This window comes from Chiloscyllium plagiosum, unplaced genomic scaffold (assembly GCF_037043375.1).
Source record: "Chiloscyllium plagiosum isolate Xiang-an unplaced genomic scaffold, Cpla_swu_hap1 HiC_scaffold_15, whole genome shotgun sequence".
In the NCBI taxonomy this organism is placed as follows: domain Eukaryota; kingdom Metazoa; phylum Chordata; class Chondrichthyes; order Orectolobiformes; family Hemiscylliidae; genus Chiloscyllium; species Chiloscyllium plagiosum.
Genome location: NW_028270153.1, coordinates 46,560,244 through 46,567,027, shown reverse-complemented (window position 1 = coordinate 46,567,027; position 6,784 = coordinate 46,560,244).

Here is a 6,784-nt window from a genome sequence, read left to right as displayed (position 1 = left end):
AAAGGTCCTGGGAAATTGGAAAACTGCCAATGTGACACCCTTATTCAAAAAGGGAAGGAGATAAAAAAAAACAAGTAACTATAGGCCCCGTTAGCTTAACATCTGCTATTGGGGAAAAGTTAAAAGTTTATTATAAGGGATGTTATAACAGAGCATTTAGAAATATATAATATGATCAAGCAGAGTTAGCATAGCTTCATGAAGGGGAAATCGGGCTTGAAACATTTTTCAGAATTCTTTGAAGAGGTCAAAAGCAGTGTAGCTAAAGGGAAAGCAGTAAGTGTAATATATAGATCAACCTCAGTTATCCAAACGTCAATTATCCGAATTTCAGATTATCCCAACAAGATCTCAAGGTCCTGGAAAATGTTATCCGTTATCCAAACAATCAGTTATCCAAACAAAATACACCCCGCCCATCTTGTTCAGATAATTGAGGTTGTTCTGCAGTTGGATTACCAGTTCGATAAGGTACCACACATACGACAACTTAATTAAGAAAAGAGTTTATTTGTTGGGGGAAATATGTTAGCATGAATCGAGGTATGGTTCATAAAGAAAGACAGAGAGATGGGATAAGGGGTGCATTTTCAGCATGGCAACTTGTAACTAGTGGAGTGCCACAGAGATCAGTGCTGAAGCCATAATTATTTACAGTGCAATGATTTAGATGAAGATTGTGTATATACTGTAGCCAAGTTTGCAGATGACACAAAAATCAGTGAGAAGGTAAGCATTGCATCTGCAGAGGACTGTAGGCCAGCTAAGTGAGTGGGTGAAAACATTGCAATATGGGAAAATATGAGATTATGTACTTTTGTAGGATGTTTTGAATGTTATACAAATGAAGGAAGACAGCAAAAAGCTGCAGCATAGAGTGATTTGGTGTCCTAATGCATGAATCACAAAAGTTAGCATACATGTACAGCAGTGATAAGGAAGGCAAGCAGAATGTTGGCCTTTATTTCAAAGGGAATGGAGTAAAACAATAGGGAAGTCTTAATAAAACTGTACAAGGCACTAGTTAGGCCACAGCTAGAATACTGTGATTAATTTTGGTCCCCTTTTCTAAGAAAAGAAAAACTGGTAGTGGATGTAGTGCATAACTGTGAACCCAAGCATGAAGGGATTTTCTTATGAGTAAGAAATTCAATATCTGGGCCTGTGCTCATTGGACATTACAAAATGTGAGGCAAACTTAATGAAACATACAAGATTCTTAGGTTGGAGGGGGTGGGGGTGGGGTGCTTGCAAGGTAGATACAGAGAGGTTGTTTCCCCCGTGGGAGAGTTTAACACCAGAGGACATAGTGTCAGAGTAACAGTCATCCAGTTAAGACAAAAATGAGGAAAGGTTTCTTCTCCCAAAGGATAGTGAATCTATTGAATTATTAAGGCTGTTGAGGCTGGGTCATTTTGTATATTTAAGGCTGAGTTAGATTTTTTAATCAACAATAAAATTGAGGTTTATTGAGAAAGGCAAAGTGGAGTTGAGGATTAGTAGATCAGCCATGGTCTCATTAAATGGCAGAGCAGATTTGATGGGCTAAATGGCCTTCTCCTATGTGTTATGGTTTAATGGACATCTCTGCAAGAGTTGATCAAGGTAGTGTTGTAGGCCAATCATCAACAGTTACATTTTCAATGAAGTTCTCAGCATTATTTTAGCAAAATGTAGGGATGATTGCTGATGCTGCTCAGGTTCTGGAATAATCATTGTCAAATGCAGCCTGATATGGACCTCCTCTGGGTTTGGGAGTGATATGTGGCAAGTAACATGCCGGACAATGGCCATCTCCAACAAAAATGAATCTGACAATCTCCCTTTAAAATTCAACATCTACGATTGCTGAATCCAATACTATCAATATCTTAAGGCAATGCCAATGATGAAAAACTTAACTAAACCAGCAATATGAATACTGTGACTTCAAAACTATGTCAGAGCTTTAGAATTGTGTTGTGAGTAACTCATCTCCATTTTGGAGTTAAGTATGCTGGTGGGTGTGTTCGATGCTGTTACGTCTGCTATGGTCTACAGTGTCTTTCTGGAGTCTTCATCCACTTTTCAGCTCACTTCACATTCAGGTGATTGAAATGGTATATCACTTCTGATGGGCATCAGTTCTGTCTGTCCCCAGGACCTTTCGGGTGCCATACTTAAAAGAAAGCTCAACAATGGCCTGTAGTCATTGCTCCCACTTCCCTCACCCTTGCAACTGGCTGCAATGCACCAGCATGTGGATCCCTGCTTCACAGAATTTGGTTGGGCACTCTACTCCAGGCTGTCTTGGCCAGACTGGATGACTTCTTCCCGTACATGCATGAAAGAAGTTCTCCCATCAGGTCACAAAAAGGCAGGACATGATGGGCTGAATGACCTATTTCTGTCCCTACTCCTTATGGTGTTATGGTCTATAAGTAGTGGCATCCCATGCAGAAAGAGCAAGCTACACAAGGTAAATACCACAATTTTCTCTCTGTAACCTCACACTCCTGAGACTCAGTCTAAATGCTACTGCACAGCCATGTTACAAGAGTGTGCTGAGTTCACCATAGCATGCATGGTGTGCTCTGAGAGGCGTGCACACACCTCATGCTATCAATCTTCTCATGCTTTCCAGGGACCAGTGCCCACTCACTTACTAGGGAAGGCTTACTAAGCAAGCAGGGCTATGCATTCTCATCAGATGCACATGAACACATCCCCATCACACTCAACACTTCTCATTTTCTCATTGCAAGTCAAGCTGATGCACAAAATAATCAGCGGAAGGCTTCCTGATTTCTGTGTCCTCACCCAATTAGAAGAAGATCGTCTATTCACCTGCGCCCTTCACCTCTCCTATCTCTATAATTTATTCCTTCCCACAACCATCTGAGAAATCTGTGCTTAATCTGACCTTGAGCTTCTCCAATTTTAATCGTTAACATTGGTGGCGGTGCCTTCACTGCTTCGATCGTGAGTTCTGAAATTGTCTTTGAAATCTCTCTATGTTTCTGCCTCATTTTCCACTTTCAAGACTCTTCTTAAAAACTGTCTCCTAAATTAAGATTGTGGCCATCCACCCTAACATCATCTTGCATGGAATTTAAACAGTGTATGCTGGAAATACAGAGCAGGTCAGGCAGCATCTACAAAGAGTGAAATGTTTCAAAACTTACACAATTTGATATCAATTTATCCTTTAACACTCCTGTGAAGTGCTTTGAGATATTTTATTAAGTTTTTATTTAGTGCAAGTTGTTATTTTAGCAACTACATTTATGAAAGCTCTGTTACAAGAAAAACCTCTACTAATGCTATAAATACTCTGATATAAACTTCGACCTATTGCTGCAGTATTATTGAATGAATTTTTCTAGGGTGTACTAAAACTTTTTGATGCCACAGTATGATAAAGCCAAAATAAAACATTGTTTATTTTAGCTCTATGACCTTAAAGAAGTGATGAGAGATTTATCAAATAGAATTGAACCTAGAACCTTTAGTACTGCAAATTTTCGATCATCAGTTTTTCAAAGATATGGTTTTAGTGATGTTCACAATTGGTGCAATTACCACAAAAACAAGGTGCCTATTTTCTTCAGCAAACCTCACTCAGGAAAGTAGTTTAATACAAGTCAATATGCAGCTAATGGGATCCATTTGCTTTGGCTGGGTGCTTTATCATGGTAATAATGAGTGGAGGAAAAGAAAAGATATTGTATTTTGAAGAATGATAACAGTGAGGTACTGAGAAGTCTAACATTGAAGGACAGAATTTGGATTACAGCAATCATTTAAAATTTGTTAGAATAGACTATTTTACTTTTTGATGTGGCAAAGCTCTATTATCTTCTCTCTGCAGTCTGAATTGGACTGTTAAAATGCTGCAATCACTGACTGATATTTTTATGTATAAGCTCAGTCCATGGAACCAGGTAATGATTGCACATGATTGGGCAGCACGGTGGCACAGTGGTTTGGGTGGCACCGTGGCACAGTGGTTAGCACTATTGCCTCCCAGCGCCCGAGACCCGGATTCAATTCCTGCCTCAGGCTGTGTGGAGTTTGCACATTCTCCCTGTGTCTGTGTGGGTTTCCTCCGGGTGCTCCGATTTCCTCCCACAGTCCAAAAATGTGCAGATTAGTTGTATTAGCCACGCTAAATTGCCTGTAGTGTTAAGTAAAGGGGTGAAATGTAAGGGAATGGGTCGGGGTTGGTTGCGCTTCGGCATGTCGGTGTGGACTTGTTGGGCCGAAGGGCCTATTTCCACACTGTAAGTAATCTAATCTAAAAAAAAAATTGCCCTTAAGGGTCAAATGGTCTACTCCTGCTCCTGTTTTTATATTTGTAAATACATTCGCTTTTGAAATGTGTCTTGCTTTGTTTGGTTATTTGTGTTCTATGGGTAAAATTTCACTGAGAACATAATAAATGTAACCAAAATAATCATAATAATTTGAGCACATTGTTGTCAGCGAGTTAAAAGGGAGCAATGGATCACAATGTTTAATATTAACGACCATAGTGTTGACCTGAGTCCGGAAGCAGATCCATTTGGTTGCCAGTGATAGAACAGAGAAGAACATAGAACTTAGAATAGTACAGCGCACTACAGGCCCTTCAGCCCTCAGTGTTGTGCCGACCTTTTATCCTACTCTAAGATCAAACTAAGCTGCATACCCTTCATTTTACTATCTTCCATGTGCCTATCCAAGAGTTGCTTAAACGTCCCTAATGTATCTGACTCTACCACGACCACTGGCAGTGCATTCCACATACCCACCACTCTCTGTTTAAAGAACCTACCCCTGACCTAAACCCTCCTCCAATCTCCTTAAAATTATGTCCCCTTGTGTTAGCCATTTCTGCCCTGGAAAAAGGTCTCTGACTGTTCTCGCTATCTATGTCTCTCATCATCTTGTACACTTCTATCAAGTAATTGAGTAACAACCTTGAGAAACAAATGGCCATTTGAATAATCACAATCCTTTAATACACTAAAAACAACTTATGTGTCCAACTTAAAATATGTACACACATTGGAGAACAGTTTAGTTTGTGATGTTAACCATCTGTGCTCAGGTTGAACAGGACTGGTGCAGGGGTACTCCTCGTGAAGTCTCAACTTTGGACGTCTTCTGGAGGGTTGGTCCTGGTTTCTCTTTCTGCAGATTCTTTTGCCGAGAGTAGTCGTAAGCCTTCTTGTATCCTCCTTCCCTCCCAGCCACTGGAATTCAACTTATCAGTCATTTTATTGTTAATTGAATTATTTCCTGAATGGCCTATAGTTAGTATCTTAACACAATATTCCAAAATGGCCTAACTAATGTCCTGTACAGCTGCAACATGACCTCCCAAGTCCTATACTCAATGCAATGACTAATAAAGGTAAATGTACCAAATGCCTTCTTCACTATCCTGTCTACCTGTGACTTCACTTTCAAAGAACTATGAACCTGCACCCCAAGGTCCCTTTTATCGGCAACACTCCCTAGGATCTTACTATTAAGTGTATAAGACCTGCCCTGATTTGCCCTATGAAAATACAGCACCTCACATTTATCTAGATTAAACTCCATCTGCCACTCTTCAGTCCACCAGCCCATCTGATCAAGGTCCCTTTCTTCGCAGTCCGTTACACCACAATATTTAGTGTCATCTGCAAATTTACTAACCATTTCTTCTATATTCACATCCAAATCATTTATATAAATGACAAAAAAACAGTGGACTCGGCACCAACCCCTGCAGCACACTGCTGGTCACTGGCCTTCAGTCCAAAAAGCAATCTTCTACCACCATCCTTTGGAGTGCAGGTAGCCAGCATACAGAAGAAGGCGTTTGGTACACTTGCCTTTATTAGTCAATGCATTGAGTATAGCAGTTGGCTGGTCATGTTACGGCTAAACAGGACATTATTTAGGCCACTTTTGGAATACTACATTCAGTATGTTGTTTAACTTGAAAGGGTCCAGAAAAGATTTACAAGGATGTTGCCCGAGTTGGAGAGTTTGAGCTGTAGGAACAGGTTGAATAGACTGGGGCTATTTTCTCTGGAATGTTGGAAGCTGAGGCATGACCTTATAGAAGTTCATAAAATCATGAAGGATATGGATAGGGTGAATAGTGAAGGTCTTTTCCACCAGGGTAGGGGATTCCAAAACTAGAGGGCATAGGTTGAAGGTGAGAGGGGAAAGATTTAAAAAGGACGTAAGGGGAAACCTTTTCATGCAGAGGGTGGCTCCTGTCAGAGGAAGTGGTGGAAGCTGATACAATGGCAACATTTAAAAGGCATCTGGATGGGTACATGCATAGGGAGGGTTTAGAGGGATATAGAGTAAAAGCTAATAAATGGGTTAGAATAATTTGGGATATCTGGTCAGCATTGACAAGTTGGACCAAAAAGTCTGTTTCCGTGCTGCACAACTCTATGATTCTATGACTCTAAAAAAGGCTCAGAAAAAATTTACAAGGATGTTACCAGGGTTGGAAGATTTGAGCTAAAGGAAGAGGCTGAATAGGCTGAGGCTGTTTTCCCTGGAGCGTCGGAGGCTGAGGGATGATTTTATAGAGGTTTATAAAATCATGAGGGGCATGGATAGTGTAAATAGGTAAGGACTTTTCCCTGAGGTGGGGGAGTCCAGAACTAGAGGGCATATGTTTAGGGTGAGAGGGGAAAAGTTTAAAGAGTCCTAAGGGACAACTTTTTCACACAGATGGTGGTGCGTGTATGGAATAAGCTGCTCAAGGAATTGGTGGAGGCTAGTACAATTATAATATTTTAAAAGGCATCTG